Genomic DNA, 16963 nt, shown 5'->3' with positions numbered 1-16963 from the left:
AGACCAGTAATTTTTCAAGTTTAAGGAAAACTATAAATCCATGGATTCAGGAGGTTCAACGAATCCCAAGCATAAGAAATATGAAGAAAATTGTGCCAATACATCATAATCAAATTGCTCAAAACCAGTGATTAAAAAAAAAAAATCTGGGTGGTGCAACAGTGGCTCAGTGGCAGAATTCTCACCTGCCATGCCAAACACCCAGGTTCGATTCCCAGAGCCTGCCCATTCCAAAAAAAAAAAAAAAAAAAAGAACCAATTTAGAAAATCTTAAAAGCAACCAGAGAATATGACACATATGATACCTTATGTGCAAAGAATTAATGATAAGGCTTAAAGCAGATTTCTTTTCAGAAACAGTACAAGCCAGAAACAATGGAGCAGCATCTTTAAGGTATTAAAAGAAAAAAAACTATCAACATAGAATTCTATACTCAGCCAAAATATCTTTCAAAGACAAAAGTAAAATAAAGGTGTTTTTAGGCATGCAAAAGCTGAAAGAATCACTAGCAGATCTGCACTACAACAAATGGTAAAGGAATTCCTACAGGTAGAAGGAAAATTATACCAGATGAAACTGTAGATCAACACAAAAGAACAAGGAGCACAGGAAATGACAAATATGTACGTAAATATGAAAGTTTTCTTTTTTCTTTTTGTAGTATATTTAAAAGATAATTGGCTATTTTTTAAGAATATTTTTATTGAGATATCTTCATGCACACCCAGTCCATCCAAAGTATACAATCACTGGCTCACAAAATCATCACATAGTTGTGTATTTATCACCATGATCATTTTTAGAACATTTACATCACTCCAGAAAAAGAAATAAAAAGAAGAAACCAATACATCCCAGATCCTTTACCCTTCCCTCTCATTGACCACTAGTATTGCAATCTACTCACTTTTTTTTAACCCCTTATCCCCCACCTGACATTATTTATTTTTTGTCCTTATCTTTTTACTCATCTGCCCATACCCTGAGTAAAGGGAGCATTAGCCACAAGGTTTATACAGTTACATGGTCACAGCTAATAGTTATAAACTTATATCCAAGAATCAAGGCTATTAGCACACAGTTCTCCAGTTTCAGGTACTTCCTTCCAGCCACTCCAATGCACCAGAAACTTAAAGGGGATATTGATATAATGCATAAGAATAACCTCCAGGATAACCTCTCAGCACTGTTTGAAATCTCTCAGCCTCTGAGACTTTATGTTATTTCATTTCTCTGTTCCCCTTTTGGTCAAAAAGACTTTCTCAGTCCCATGAGGCTGTGTCCCAGCTCATCCCAGGGGTCCTGTCCCACATTGCCAGGGAGATTTACACCCCTGGGAGTCATGACCCACACAGGGGGGAGGGCCGTAAGTTCACATGCCAAGTTGACTTAGAGAGAGAGGTCACATCTGAGCAACAAGAGAGGTTCACTGGGGATGACTCTTAGGCATAATTCTAAGTAGGTTTTAGCTTCTTCTTTGCAGGATTAAGTTTCATAGGGGCGAGCCCCAAGATTGAGGGCTTAGCCTATTGAATTGGTTGTTCCCATTGCTTGCGAAATTATCAGGAATTTCCCAGGTGGAGAAATTTAATATTTCTTCCTTTCTCCCCAGTCCCCCAAGGAACTTTGTAAATACTTTTTTATTCTCCCCAAATAACTCTGAGATGTATCGGGGCATCACACTAATTTGTACAAACCAACAAAATGTCACTCCCTATTCAAGATTCCATGTAATCATGGTGTTCAAATAAACTGACCATGCAAGTTAAGTTAAATAATGCATTACCTCAAATATAAATTTTGCACCAAATAAACATCTTTTCTTTGGATCTCACACAGAAGTTGAAATTTTAAAATGCAGATTGCATCATCCTTTACCCTGTGTTCTGATTTACCTTAGTCCTATCCAGATCAGCTTTACAAATATTATCATGCCTCACTCATATGCAGTAACTATAATATACAAACTCAGAGAATTAAAGTTGAGAGCATGAATTATCAGGTTGGGGCCTATTAAAGGTTCCCAGATTGTAAACTCTGAGAGCAATCACATCTATTCTGGAGCTGTAACTGTTATATCTAAATTCTGAGATACTAACCTATTTGAGTATAACCTGGTTGTTCCCTGAAACTTCACGTATCTGCGTGACACCTGAGACTCAGTTAGAACTCTGAAGCTATGAAAGTCAGTATTACCCCATACAGCAACTGATTATTGACTATTTAGTACAGTCAACTGTTTAATAATTCTGTAAATACAATAATAATGAGTTTTGGAGTTTTTAACATAAGTAAAAGTAAAATATATAACAGTAGCATAAAGGAAGAAATAGGAAATGGAAACATACTCTTGTAAAGTTCTCATATATGAAGTGGTATAATATCACTTGAAGGTAAAATGGGATAAGCTAAAGGTGTATGCTGTAGGGCAGGCCATGGTGGCTCAGCAGGGAGAGTTCTCGCCTGCCATGCCAGAGACCCAGGTTCGTTTTCTGGTGCCTGCCCATGCAAAAAAAAAAAAAAAAGAGTTATACTGTAAGCCCTAAGGCTACCACCAAACAAAAAAGAGCTATACCTAATAAACCAACAAAGGAAATAAAATGGAATCATAAAAAAAAACTCAAAACAAGACAGAAAAAGAAGAACAGGAACAAAGAACAGCTGCTACAAATAGCAAGATGGTAGAATTCAACATTACTATATCATGAGTCATATTAGATATAAATGAATTAAATGCCACAATTAAAAGCCGAAGATTATCAGATTGAACTAAAGAAACAAGAACCAATTACTTGCTGCCTACAAGAAACCCATCTTAAATAAAAAGATATAAAGTTAAAAGTAAAAGGGTAGAGTGGGCCATGGTGACTCAGCAGGCAGAGTTCTCGCCTGACATGCCAGAGACCGGGCTTTGATTTCCTGTGTCTGCCCATGCAAAAAAAAAAAAGTAAAGGGATAGAAGAAAATACATCATGGTAACACCAACCAGAAGAAAACTGCAGTGGCTATATTAATATGAGATGAAGTAAGTTTCACAGCAAAGAATATTCCTAGAGGTAAGAAGGTAATTGCATAGTGATAAGACAATTTATCATGAAGTTGTAAGAATCCTATACATTTATGCACTCAGTAACACAACTGCAAAATACATGAAGCAAAATATGATAGACCTGCAAAAAGAAATAGACAAATGCACAATTTTTAATGGGTGCATGCAGATTAAAAATGAAGAAATGAAAGTGGATTTATTTGTAGACATTATCTATTTAGAAAATCCTAAGTCTACAAAAGTGCTTGTGGAGCTAATAAGCAAATTTAGAAAGGTTTTAGGATACAAGATCAATATGCAAAAATTAGTTTTATGTCTATGTGCCAAGAACAGTCAATAAGAAACTGAAGTTAAAAGTACAGTACCAGTTATAATAGATCAAAAAATGTGAAGTACTTTTTAAAAGATACTTCTCATAATAGATGTGCAAGATCTGTGCCCTGAAAACTGAGAGAAACTAATGAAGACCTAAATAAATGGAGCTATATATTGTGTATATGGATCAGAATACTCAATGTTGTTAAATTCTCAGTTCTCCCCAAAATTAATCTATAGATTTGTCATGCTGATCTAAATTCCAACACAGTTTTTAAATGATATATGGAAATGCAGAAATCCCTAGAACAGCCAAAACATTCTTGAAAAAAGACAGTATTGGAGGCCTAACACTACCTGATTTTCTATACTTAATTTCAGCTATGTACAAAACAATAATACAATATAAAATATAGGTCATAGCTATTTGAAGAACTAAAACTATAAAACTTATAAAAGAAAATAGGAAAAATTTTAACCTTAGATTTAGTAAAGATTTAAGTGTAGCAATGAAAGGCATGAAATATAAAAATAATAAATTGGATTTCATCACATTTAAAATCTTTTGCTCTTCAAAAGACTATTAAGAAAATGAAAAGGCAAGTCACAGACTGGAAAAAAATATTTGCAAAATATATATTCATCAAAAGACTTGTATCAAAGGCAAAGAACGCTTAGAACTCAATTATAAGACAATGCATTTTTAAAAACCAGTTAAGGGAGTGCACAGGTGGTTCAGTGGTTAGAATGCTCGCCTTTCATGCGGGAGACCCGGGTTCAATTCCCGAACCATGCACCGAAAAACAAACAACAACAAAAATAACCATTCGAGGTTGGTGCAACAGTGGCTCAATGGAAAGAATTCTCGCCTACTGAGCTGGAGACCTGGCTTCGATTCCTGGAGTCTGCCCATGCCAAAAAAAAAACAGTCTAAAGATTTGAACAGACACATGTGCAGATAAGCACATGAGGAGATGCTCAACATAATTAGTCATTAGAGACTAATGTACTAATTTACTAATGGTAAATTCAAGCCATAATGAGATATTATTACACACCTATTGGAATGGCTAAAATTAAAAAGGCAGATTGTAGCAACTATTGGCAATAATATGGAGTCACTAGAACAATCCAATTCTTTTGGTTATGTAAAATTTTACACCCACTTTGAAAATAGTAGGCAATTTCTTTGAAAGTTAAATATGTACCCACCATTTATCGAACCATTTCACTTCCAGGTATTTACACAAGAGAAATGAAAGCATATGTCCATGCAAAAATTTATATATTAATGTTCATAGCCCCTTTCTTTATAATAGACAGAATGTGGAAACAATCCAAGTGTCCTTCAATTTGTTAGCAGATAAATAAATTGGAATATATCCATATAGTTTTACTACATAGCAATAAAAATGGGTGAATCTCTACATAATTATGTTGAATAAAAGAAGTCTTACACAAAAGGATGTATACATGATTCATGTATGTAAAATTGTAGAAAATGCAAACTATTCTATGGTGAAAGCAAGTGAATGGTTGCCTTGGAATTGACAGTAGGGAGGGTTGGGAAGATTACCAAAGGTCACAAGGAAACTTTTTGAGGTGATAAATACGTTCATTTTCTTAATTGTGGTCATGGTTTTACAAATATACTTTAAATATATGCACTGTACTGTTCAATTGTCTACACCACCATATGCGAACAGGGCTACTACTTTGATGTTATGAGTAATAGAAAACCTGTGTGGAATCACAAATCTAGTTGGTGTAATGAGCAAATTGTACAGACCAATCTGGCTCAAGGTACTTACAGTGTTGTAGGGCTCTACAAACACTGTCCTGAGGAGGTTAAGTCATATTATGGATGAATCGTTGGGAACCAGGCTCTGCAGTTGATGTACTTTAGAACAGAAGTCAGCAAATTATAGACCATGGACCAATGGGGTCAGTTGCTTATTTTTGTATAGCCCACAAGCTAAGAAAGGTTTTCCCATTTTTAAATGGCTGAAGAATTAAAAGAAGAATACGTCATGATGTGAAATTATATAAAATTTAAATTTCAATATCCATAAATAAAATTTTATTGTAACATAACTATGCTCATTTGGTTATGAATTGTTTATGGCTGCTTTTGTCCTAAAATGGAGGAGTCAAGTGGTTTTAACAGTGACTAACAATATGGCACACAAAGTCTAAACTGTTTTACAGAATAAGGTTGGCAATCCAGAGTATACAATAGTGCTTCTGAATCAAGGGTGATTTTGCCCCCCAGGAGACATTTGACAATTTCTGGATACATTTTTAGTTTTCACAACTGGGAAGGGTGCTACTATCATCTAGTGTATAGAAGCCACGGATGCTGCTAAACATCTTATACCACACAGGACAACCTACCACAGCAAAGGATTAGCTGGCCCCAAATGTATAGAGGTTGAGAGACCCTGGTTCAAAGAAATGAAGAGTTACTGAAGATTTTTAATCAAGGCAGTCATGTGTCATTTATTTTGACAAAAAATGAATTATAATTAGAGGAGGTCTTTTAGTGGTTAGTTATCAAAAGGAATAAAAGAAAATAAATGAATATCATTTCCAGTGGTAATGTCTTTCCTAAGATTTTCTCCTAAATCCAAGACCAATGCCCGTGTAGTCAAAATTTCTTGTTCCTTTATTTATGATCCTACTTTCAACTAATTTCTTTTCTGATGTGCTCAGGTGAAGCTGTTGTTTCCTGGCACTCACTGTCTATGATGGTGCTCCACTGTATAGAACTCAGCTTGAATCAGGCATTGAATCCTCTACTGTTTCATTAATAGCAAATTTGTCTCCTCAGGTCTCATATTCCAAGATTAGACAGCTCTGTCAGAAAGTTCTTCTTTCTTAAGTTGAGCTATAAATTGTCATCAGCATGATCACCCATAAGAGATTTAAAGAAAAAAGTCACATTCACATATAGCTTTCTCTTTCCTAAGTTCTTTTTTTTAATGCTTTGTAAAATCTGTTTGAATTTATAAAAATAGTACATACTTGTTTTTTTAATCTCAAAATGATACATAAATATATAGGCAAAAAAGTCAAATGGATGAGTGTGGCTGTGTTCTGATAAAACTTATTTTAAAAATCAGGATTTGGCCTGCAAGCCATAGTTTGTCAACCACTAGGTTAGTCATCTTTCATGACTCTATGAATATAAGTACATATGCATTTAAGTATAAATTGAATTCTTCTATAAATGTTATACTGCATTTTCATTCCATTCAGTAATAAATTGTGGACATTTTCCAGGCCAGTATATGTAAATCATGATCATGTGATCTGTAGAGTTTATGTTCATTCCTTAAGTTATTTAACAACTAGTAATGGGTATTTAATTTTCTTCCATTTTTGGAGTGGGGGTTGGAGGTTATTATAGACATCCATATGCATATTTCTTCTGGAACTATTTTTGGATGCTTAATTTAATTTCTAATTTACAAATAATATTGTCTTATATTTTAACGAATATTATTACTTGAGTTTATTTTTCGGATGTAGTATAATATTTACATCAGTTTAATCAAGTTTATTAATGTTTTGAGATGTATTATAGGTATGTACAAATTTAGAATTGTCTTTCTGGTGTTTTTATCATTACAAGAAGACTTTCTGTGTCTCTAGTGGTCATTTTTGCCATGAAGTCCACCTTGCCTAATACTGATATACTTCTTTCTTTTGGTTAATATCTGAATATAATATTTTTACATCATTTTACTTTCAAACTTTCTATAATCATTTATTTTTTATATACTTTCTATTAGTGGCATATATAGAGGATATAGAGGTTACGTTAGAGATTCCACATGCATCCTTGACTTATCAAAATCTAATATAAATTAGTAACTTTACCTCTTCCTGGACAATGAAAGGACCAGGACCAACTTCAATAACAGTTACTCCATCCCAGCATATATGCTGTTTTTGTAATGTACTTTAATTCTATATAGATTTGAAACCTTCAAGAGATAATTATCATTGTTTTATTCTGAAATTCGTTTAAATCAGGCTTTCTGACCTCAGTACTCTTAACATTTTGGGCATTTGTTGTGGGAGCCGTCTTGTGTATTTTAGGATATTTAACAGCATCCCTGGCCCAGAGGCCACTACAGCCTTTCCCCAGTTGTGACAACCAGAAAGGTCTCCAGACATTGCCAAATGTCCCCTGGGGGGTGGGGGGAAGGGAATCACCCTACCCCACCCTACCCCAGTTAAGAACCACTGATTTAGATCTACCCAAACATTTACCCTTTTTTGTGCCTCCTCATTCCTTGCTGTGTCTCCAGTCTTCTATCCGGACCATAGTCTTGCTGCTTGAAGAACAATTTCTCTAGTATAGTTCTACTGATAACTAATTTTCCGTTTTTTCTTTGCCTGAAAATGTTTATATTGCACCTTCATTCTAAAAGGATTATTTGCTAGATAGAGAATATCTAGGTCCAGGTGTTTTCTTTCAGCATTTAAAGGATAACATTCCAATGTCCTGTTGTTTCCATGGAGAGGTCATTTGTTACAATAGTTGTCTCTTAAAGATAACCTTTTTTCTGGCTGCTTTTGAAATACTCTCTTTGTCATTTGGTTTTCAGCTGATGTTTGGTTTACTCTGATGTATCTAGATGTGATTTTCTTGTTTTTATCCTGTTTGGGTTTTGTAGCACTTCTTGAATCTATGCCCTGATGTTTAACAAATTTGGAAACTTCTCAGCCATTATCTCTTCAAATACTGTTTTCCCCTTCTCTCTCTTTAGGACTACAGTTACATGTATGATAAACTTCTTGTATGTCTTTAATTTTGCTTTCCCTGCCTTTTACGTTTTCCCTCCATGATTCATTATTATTATTCTAACCCATCTTCTAGTTATTTAATTCTCTTTTTACACCAGGGCTTTGTCTGCTATGAAACTAATCCATTGGCTTTCATCTTTCTGTTATTGTATCTTTTAGTTTTACAGTTTTCAGTGGGTTCTTTATATATTTTCCAATTCTTGCAGAAATTCTCAATTTCATCTTTTACTTTCTCGATTATGTTAATCACATTTGTTTAAAAGTCTATCAGAAGACTCCGTTTAATAGGCTCCCTATGCTTCTCTTCCTACTGTCTGTTATTTCTCTAGGTTTTTAGCCAGTAGTTCTCCTCATCATGTGCTTGATCAATTTTGATTGTGGCATTCATTTTTTTATGAAAATACTTATAGACCTAGAAAGATGTCCCCTTTATCCAAAAAAGACTCTTATCTGCTTTAGGCTTGAGGTTAAGGGTTCTACCAATCAGAGACTAAGTGATTGGAAACTGGGCTTCGCTATAGCCATTTAGTGCTTCCACCAGCACCAGTCTTCCCTCCTGCCACCTGCCCCTTGCTTGGCCCTAATCCTCTATTTTTATTTTTCTTTTGCCTTATGAGGCTATTGGAACATTCTGCTAAGCTTTTCAGCTGCCTTTTCTGGAATCTTCAGATGACTCTAAAAGAAAAGCTACCACACCCTCTCTGGGTTCCTGTCCCAAATATCGGCCTTGCTGTTTTTGCCAGCTTTTCTAATTATTTCCGCAGGTGGACTGGTCTGAATTATCTAGTTTGCCATTATCAAAGGCAGAAGTTCCCTCAGATTCATTTTGTTTCTTGCTGAAATATTTCCTCTCAGAGCATGTTTGTGGCTTGCAAAGTTTTTGAATTCTTGTATGTCTGAAAATATTCTCTTTAGCTGGAAATAGAATTACAGTTTCAAAATCATTTTCCTCTAATTCTTTATAGTTATGATTCCATTATTTTCTTATATCTAGTATTCTAGTATTGCTGATGAGATGTTGGCTTGAAGCTGATTTTCATCCCTTAGTAGGAAACCTTTTTCCTCTCTATAGGTGTTTTCCAGATTTTCAACTCCTCTTTAATATTCAGACCAATAACATACCTTGCCATGGGTTGATTTGTTGGTTTTATCCTTCTTTGGATTGTTTAATCTAACAACCTCTTTCTTTTCCATACAAGCTCTCTTATACTCAGTTCTCTTCATTGGCTATCCAATGCTTCATTTTTCCTCCTTAAATTCAGTCCCATCTTCTCTCTATCTTTCAAGGACTCCTTGTGGTTTCTATTCCACCAGGAATTTCCCTTCTTATTTCCGAGTGCAGCACACACATGTATGTATTTGTTTGTAACATGTTTTCTGTTGTTTCTAGGGATTGGTGAAATGAGAAGAGGCTATGGTGTCTGCTCAGTTTGCCCTCAGGCAGCTCAATAGTTCTTTTTGTAACTTCAATTACCAGAATCTTTCTCCTCTAGTTAGGTTTCATTTTGTTCATATTCTCACTAGCCACTACCTTGTCTTAGCTCAGCAAATAGCAGTATTTCTGTGTCAGCTAACTTCAACATACAAAATTTTGTTCAATGTACATTAATTACCTCAGTCATTTCAGAATCATTGCCATAGGTCATTAAATTGGAACTTCATTTAAACAATTTTTGTAATCCACTTTAGTTTAGAAAAACTAACATGCAAAATCTAAGGATGTAGCAAATCCCTTAACTGATTGGCAGCTGAAATTGTAAAAGTCAATTCATAGAGCAAGCAAGTATGTTGGGAAGGAATGACTGTACGAACAGGGGAAAACAATACGAAAAATTAAACTGTGAGTCAGAGTAGAGTAGGATTTGCTGAGTTGAGGGGCAGGGAGTGGGCCCTGAAGGAGAGTATAAATTCTCTGCATTGCATAAAATAATATGTACATTGACATTTCCTTGCTTTGAGAATCATATGAGCAGATTCCACCCTGGGAAGGGTAAGAGTTGTGAAGTGCCACCTCTTAGACCTGGTGCTGTGGCACCCTGTTTTCCGTAGTCCTTAAATAAACACCCACTTGCCCAGGCATTGCCTGAGGGAGTGGGTAGGAGAGAATAAGCCAGTTGTGGACAGCTGAGCACCCCGTTCCCACTCCCACATCTTGGGAATCACTCCCTTAGTCTTTCATTCCCCCCACCAAAATTGGGCAACTTTTATTTATCCAGAAATTTAAATAGATATGTCCAGAAATAAATTTAAAGTGCTAGCTTAATCTTCACAAAATCAGCATCTAAATAGTCTCATTAAAATGTTTAATAATCGTTGTGAAATGAACTCTCAGAACTAATTGTATAATTGAAGCTTAGGCCTTTGTTATTTTTAATGATTTATAGAATTTTACTTGTGTTTAATATTTTCTTTAAAAAGAACTTTATAATTTATTGAATATGTTTCTAGGGGTAAAACTTTATAGCACTCTACACTAGACAACATTTTGATCAAGTACGTTTTGTTCTAACATTTTCTGTGTTCATCTTAATATTGTAAACCTTGATTGAATTTTGTTATCTTTCTTCATTTAATGTTTTTCATCATATGTATTTTCAGTAAGCTTTAAAAATATTAGAATTTTAAACTTCTAAACAAATGTTGCCAGATGTCTCATCTCCTTGCACTTCACTCATCAACTTTAAAATGAAAAACATTTTAAATTTATCCTTGATGTTCTTTTTAGGACTTAAAAATAGAAAAAGAATGATATTTTCAAACCAATTTATACTTCTATTGAACCCATAATTCTATCTAGACATAAAAGTAACTTTATTTCTAATTCTGTAAAGCTTGAAGTACTTGGGTAATATGCATCCTGAAAAATCAAGTAAACATAATAATGCATACTTTAAACTTTTAAATCTATTAGTAAAGAGCTAATTTCCTACGGTGTTATACATATTTGCAACATAAAACACCCAAATATTAAAACCATTACACATGCTCTAGTAGAAACTTAAAATTTAAAACTTTTTTACCTGGAAATCTAAACTAAGTAGACTTTGCTTGGTGTCATTTAAGTCTCCAGATGAAAATGAAACAAAACCAGAGCTTTCTTTAAATCAGAGAGCAACAGAAAGGAATGTTGAAGAAATGTTAACTGACTTCTTAGTAAAATCCAAAATAACTGCTTCCCTTGGGGATAAATGCCTCTCAGTTCCCTGTGCAGAAAATCTGCCAGTAAAGTAACCAGGGAAAAACGGTTACCAAGGGAAATATTATTTGTAAGCACAAGAAAAGTAGAAAGCAACAGCAACAAAATGAAGGAGGAGGAGAAGAGGACAAGGAGAAGGAGGAAGGGGGCAGGAAGAGCGGGAGGAGGAAGAGGAGGTGCAAATAAAGCATTTAGTCTGTAGCCTAAAAAGGCAGAGTTGGAAGCACAAAATGAATCTGGATTAAGAACTCTATGATTTTCATAGACAGTTGCATAAAAAGTCCTAAAGTTCACATTAGCCTGCATAATTTTGTTTTAGCTTTATTAGACTATATGATATACTTGCCAAGTGAAAAGGTTGTAGATATTTGGAATGACACTGGAAATTCAGTTGTGTTTTATTCATCTCTCTGTCCAACCATCCTAACTGCATACACATCATTGTTAACCCAACAAAAAACCCGATATATAACTGCCATTTGAAACTATAAAGTAAGAAAAAGAAAATGTGCAGGGCACACCTGAGGCTTCCTGTTATCTGCTACTCTGGTAAATTAGTTGTCTCTTTTGGACTGTTTCTTCATCTGCAGATGAGCGAGGTAGGGACTGGTCAAGGTTCCAAGCTCAACAATGCTGCTTCTTGGGGAACCATAAGCAAGCTACCTGATGTCTTTTACTGAGGTTTAGCCTACTAAAACTAAGATAATAAAATAAAATCTACCTTTCAAATTTCTGTGAAGATAAAATAAGTAAGCTCAATGCATGGCGTACTGTAATTATGTAATAACTACTTTTTAAGTCTTACTCTACATCAGGGGTCCAAATTACTTGAAAGAAAGGCTAGATTTAGACTGTAAAACTAAAAGCTTTTACAATGTGACTGTGTGATTGTGAAAACCCTGTGTCTTTTATCTAGGCTATGCACAGATGAGTTAAAAAATAATAATAATAGGTATAAAAATAAATAAATAATAGGGGAGTGTGTTAGTTAGATTCAGTTGTCAACTTGGCCAGGTGAGCATACCTAGTTCTGTTGCTGCGGACACAAGTCAATGGTACGTGAATCTCATCTGTTGCCAATTACATCTGCAATCAGCTAGGAGGCGTGCCTGCTGCAATGAATGATGTTTGACTTAATTGACTGGTGCTTAAATGAGAGAACGCAACGTAGCACAGCTAAGCAGCTCAGCATTCCTCATCTCAGCACTAGCAGCTCAGCCCAGGCCTTTGGAGATGCAGAAAGAAGTCACCCCGGGGAAAGTTGTTGGAACCCAGGGGCCTGGAGAGAAGACCAGCAGAGACCATCCTGTGCCTTCCACGTAAGAAAGAACCTCAGTGGAAAGTTAGCTGCCTTTCCTCTGAAGAACCAACAAAATAAATCCCCTTTTATTAAAAGCCAATCCATCTCTGGTGTGTTGCATTCCGGCAGCTAGCAAACTAGAACAGGGAGATAAAGGGTAAAAATTGGTTAGATTGAAATATTGTTGGTCAGTGAGACAGAGGGTAAAGGGTATGGGATGTATAAGTTCATTTTTCTTTCTTTTTATTTATTTTTCTGGAGTGATACAAATGTAAAAATGATCATAGTGAAGAATATACAACTATGTGATAAAAAAAGAATTGGGAATGTTGCCTATACTATATGGGGTCTGGTGGATATGTTATCACTAGAAAATAATTTTGCATTTTCAAAAAAATAAAGTATTGGCAAAGTCCTTTGAGGGATGGGAGAAATATATAGAACTATTAAGCTTTATCATTGGGGAAACCCCTGATACTGTCTCAAATATTAGGGACTCCCAAGCCCTTGTTCTTGATCCTTGCTTTTTTGAAGTTTATTTCTATAGTGAAGAACCTAAGCCTACCTATAGTTATGCCTAAGAGTTACTTCCAGAAAACCTCTTTTGTTGCTCACCTGTGGCCTTGCTCTCTCTAAGCCCAATTCTGCAAGTAAAACCATTACCCTCCCCTCTATATTGGACATGACATCCAGGAGTGAAAGTCTCCCTGTCCATGTGGGACAGACTCCCAGGGATGAGACTGGCCTGGAACCATGGGATTGACAATGCCTTCCTGACAAAAAGGGGGGAAAGAAATATAACACAATAAGGTGTCAGTGGTTAAGAGAGTTCAGATGGAGTAGAGAGGCTATTCTGGAGGCTACTCTTACACTAGCTTTAGCTAGATATTGCTAATTACCATGGTTTGCCAGCCCCCAACCAAAGCCATTCTTGTTAACCCTAAAGAGCATGTAGAGCTCTATCTGAGCTTCTACAAAAGTTTCACACACTAAGATTACTTTCCAGTGGGTGCATGGGTGGTTCAGTGGTAGAATGTGCGCTTCTCCATGCAGGAGACCTGGGTTCCATTGCCAGACCATGCACCCCCCGCAAAAAAAGAAAGATTGCTTTCCAGAAATCTACAACCTCCAGATGAGTTTCTAGGCCAGATAAGTTCTGAAACCCAGAGGGGCCAGCTTCTCCAAGAACATCAACTACTTCCATCCCCCTCTCCCATCTTATTCATACCCTTTAACAACATGAAAAAGTTAGAAAGGACACAGTCCAAATACCCATAATGATTAGAAGAAGGATCAGAGAAGTAGTTGTAATAGAGAAGATGGGATTTAACGAATGCGTATGACTGGTGAATCCTTATATATATATATATATATATATATATTTTTTTTTTTTTACATGGGCAGGCACCAGGAATCGAACCCGGGTCCTCGGGCATGGCAGGCAAGCATTCTTACCTGCTGAGCCACCGTGGCCCGCCCTGAATCCTTATATTGATATTTCTTTTAATCTCTAGTGTCTCGGAACAGCTAGAAGGAAAAATCTAAAATTGGAGAACAGTAACCCATACCAAACTCTGAAATCTGCTCTATAACTTGTTGCAATGTACTTTGAAATTTATTGTTTTTTAAATATATATTTCATAATAAAAAATGTTTTTTAAAAAGAATATCCTACAAACTTGCAGAAACAAAAATAAGTCATAGAATCAGGAATTAGAATGGCTTCACACTTCTCAATTGCAATTCTAAAAACAAGAAAATAGTGAAGAAATGCCTTCAAAATTCTGAAGAAAATTTTTTTCCAATTGTAATCCTATACCCACCCAAACTATATCAAATGAGAGTGTAGAAAAATGCTTTTATACGTGGAAGATTTCAAACAATTTGCCTCCATGCACCATTCCTTAGGACTCTGACATAATATATACTTCACAAAAATAAGGGATAAACCAATACAAAAAGAAGACATAAGATACCAAAAACAGGACAGCTCACCCAGAAGAGAGCCAGGATGACAGAGAAGGGAGGCCCAGTGGGCAGAAGTGATAGAGGCACCCACTCCAGACTGGAACAAGACCACAGAGGACAAATATGTCGAGAGCTACTATCACCATTCCCGTAGCTGCTGAACCATCTGAACATGAGGAAACACCTGGAGTATGATTTCAACAAAGCAAGAGAGAAAGGCAAGAAAGGAAAATACGAGAGACCAGGAAAGAGTAAAATCCAACACAAGAGAAGAACAAAGAAAATGCCAGGTACATGGGCCTAGCATGCAACCACTTTAGATAGAAGAGTTTTCAGGACACATGGTACCAAGGAAGTAATTAGAATCAATATATTACCTGGTCTGAATATTCTGGAATATTATACTGCGAGAATTTTGGAAGCTGTAAAAAGAGCTATCAGTAGGTATAAAGAAAAGTAAATGGGAAAAAGTTATTAACCTTAGGGAAGATTAAAAGTAAAAAAATAATGTGTTGATGATAGCACAGCATTGTAAATGTAATTAATACCACAGAATTTATACTTCAAAATGATTCAAATGGCAGATTTTATGTTTTATATGTTACCACATTTAAAAAGTACATTAAAAATTGAAAAGAAGGAAGTAATGCCTACCTGTGCATAAAATCTGCACAGGTATAATAAGGTACATATTAAAGATGTACTTCACAAGAAATGATATTACTGTATTGGAGGAATCTAGTAGTAGAGAAAAATAGGATGGTGTAAGAGATCTCATGTGCCATTACAGAAAGTCAGTAGACAATGTCTAAAATTGAAAAAATAGCTATCGCAAACCTAAAGAATTTTGGAAAAACAATATTTTTATTATATTCTATAACATAAGACATAAAGAACTATACAGAAAATAGTGAACTCTAGCTCATAAACTTGCTTTTCACAGTGATAGTTATGTATATTCTGGGGTTGAACAAACAGGTAACTATCTTGCAGCTAATGAGAGACAGGTTTCTCACAGTCAGAGAGAGAAGTTACAAATAAGGAAAGCAGAGGCTAGAATGAACCCTGTGGACTTGGAGGTACCAGTGGGAACTCATAGCTTGTAATAGATACAGTAGATACAGACATACAACACATACAAACGTGCATATCTGTACATGTATTCATGTGTATATACATATACACGTATCTACATAGAGAGTTTGGGAGAGAGGGAGACAAATACACAGGTTTCTTAGCTCTGCCTACTGAGGGGCCTAAAAGCAATGACAGTCCTGAATCCATGAGCTCGCCCAGCCCACAGACCCTGGTGTAATCTATGGGAATTAAGTTAAAGCAGCCATTTCAAGTCAGTGAGAAGGATGGCCCCTCAACAGATGATATTCAGACAGTTGGCTTCCATTTAGGAAAACATTTCAAATAAATTCCTGCCTCGTACCAAATGCAAACATAAATTCCAGTGAATATCAATGTTACATGTAAAGCAGACTAATAAAATAATGGAGAGGAAAAATAGGAAAATCTGTTCATAACCTTGGGTTAGAGAAGATGTTCTTAAGGAGTATATATGATAAAATAAAGATGCTGATAGACTTGACCATAATAAATAAAAAACTTATGCTTTGTAAAAAATATCTTTAACAAAGGGCAGTAATAAATTATTTGCAGCAGAGAATTATACAGTATCAAATTATATCAGTAAGAGCAAAAACTCCTTGCAAAATGATATGGAGATAATATGAAGTACAATTCTCAGAAGAAAAAATAAAAACGCCCAATAAACACATGAATGGGTGCTCGGCCTTACTATTGTGAATTCAGAGTTGCTGATAATTAAGACAACAAATAGGTATACTATTAGTAGGAATATATTTTGTTCTAGCACTTAATAAAAATTAATTTAATTAGACTAACCCTATTCTACAAAAACACTCAGACACATGCATGAAGAATTTTCATTGTGACAGTGTAATATCTTAATTGCCCATTAAAAGAGGAATGGTAAATATACTGTGGTAAGTCCTTATCATCACATACTTTAAAACAATTAAAAAGGATGTTAGACTATGTTTCCTGCACAGAAACCTAAAATATGTTATTCAGTATAGAATACAAGCTGCTGAACAATATTATAACTATGATACCTCCATTTATGTGGAGCAATATCTTTCCTTTTACATTTTCAATAGGTAATATATGTAAATGGCACAGAACTCAAAAAGTTTAGAAAGTATAGAGTGAAAAGGAAACCTCTCTTTCCTCCCAATTCCCAATAACTGAGTTATCCTTCCTCTTACCGTGTACATATAACATGACACA

General features: G+C 35.3%; 2 protein-coding genes across 8 annotated transcripts in view; one reads left to right on the top strand and one right to left on the bottom strand.

Moving 5' to 3' along the window:
• The window catches only part of CENPP (centromere protein P), a 387615-nt gene that overhangs the window by 277754 nt on the left and 92898 nt on the right, over positions 1-16963 (top strand). The gene's annotated exons all lie outside the window — the stretch shown is intronic.
• ECM2 (extracellular matrix protein 2) overlaps positions 1-16963 on the bottom strand; it is a 96957-nt gene that overhangs the window by 42286 nt on the left and 37708 nt on the right. For 2 of the 3 annotated variants that reach the window (XM_077138749.1, XM_077138769.1), the window contains exon 1: positions 11201-11516. The exons of the other annotated variant lie outside the window; for it this stretch is intronic. The gene's annotated coding sequence lies outside the window, so the exon portion shown is untranslated. Of the gene's footprint in view, positions 1-11200; positions 11517-16963 lie in introns of those variants that run through there. 3 annotated transcript variants of the gene reach the window in all.

Source organism: Tamandua tetradactyla, chromosome 2, assembly GCF_023851605.1.
Source record: "Tamandua tetradactyla isolate mTamTet1 chromosome 2, mTamTet1.pri, whole genome shotgun sequence".
Classification (NCBI taxonomy): domain Eukaryota; kingdom Metazoa; phylum Chordata; class Mammalia; order Pilosa; family Myrmecophagidae; genus Tamandua; species Tamandua tetradactyla.
Note: the sequence above shows the minus strand (reverse complement) of the source record. Positions and strands in the feature narration are given on the sequence as shown.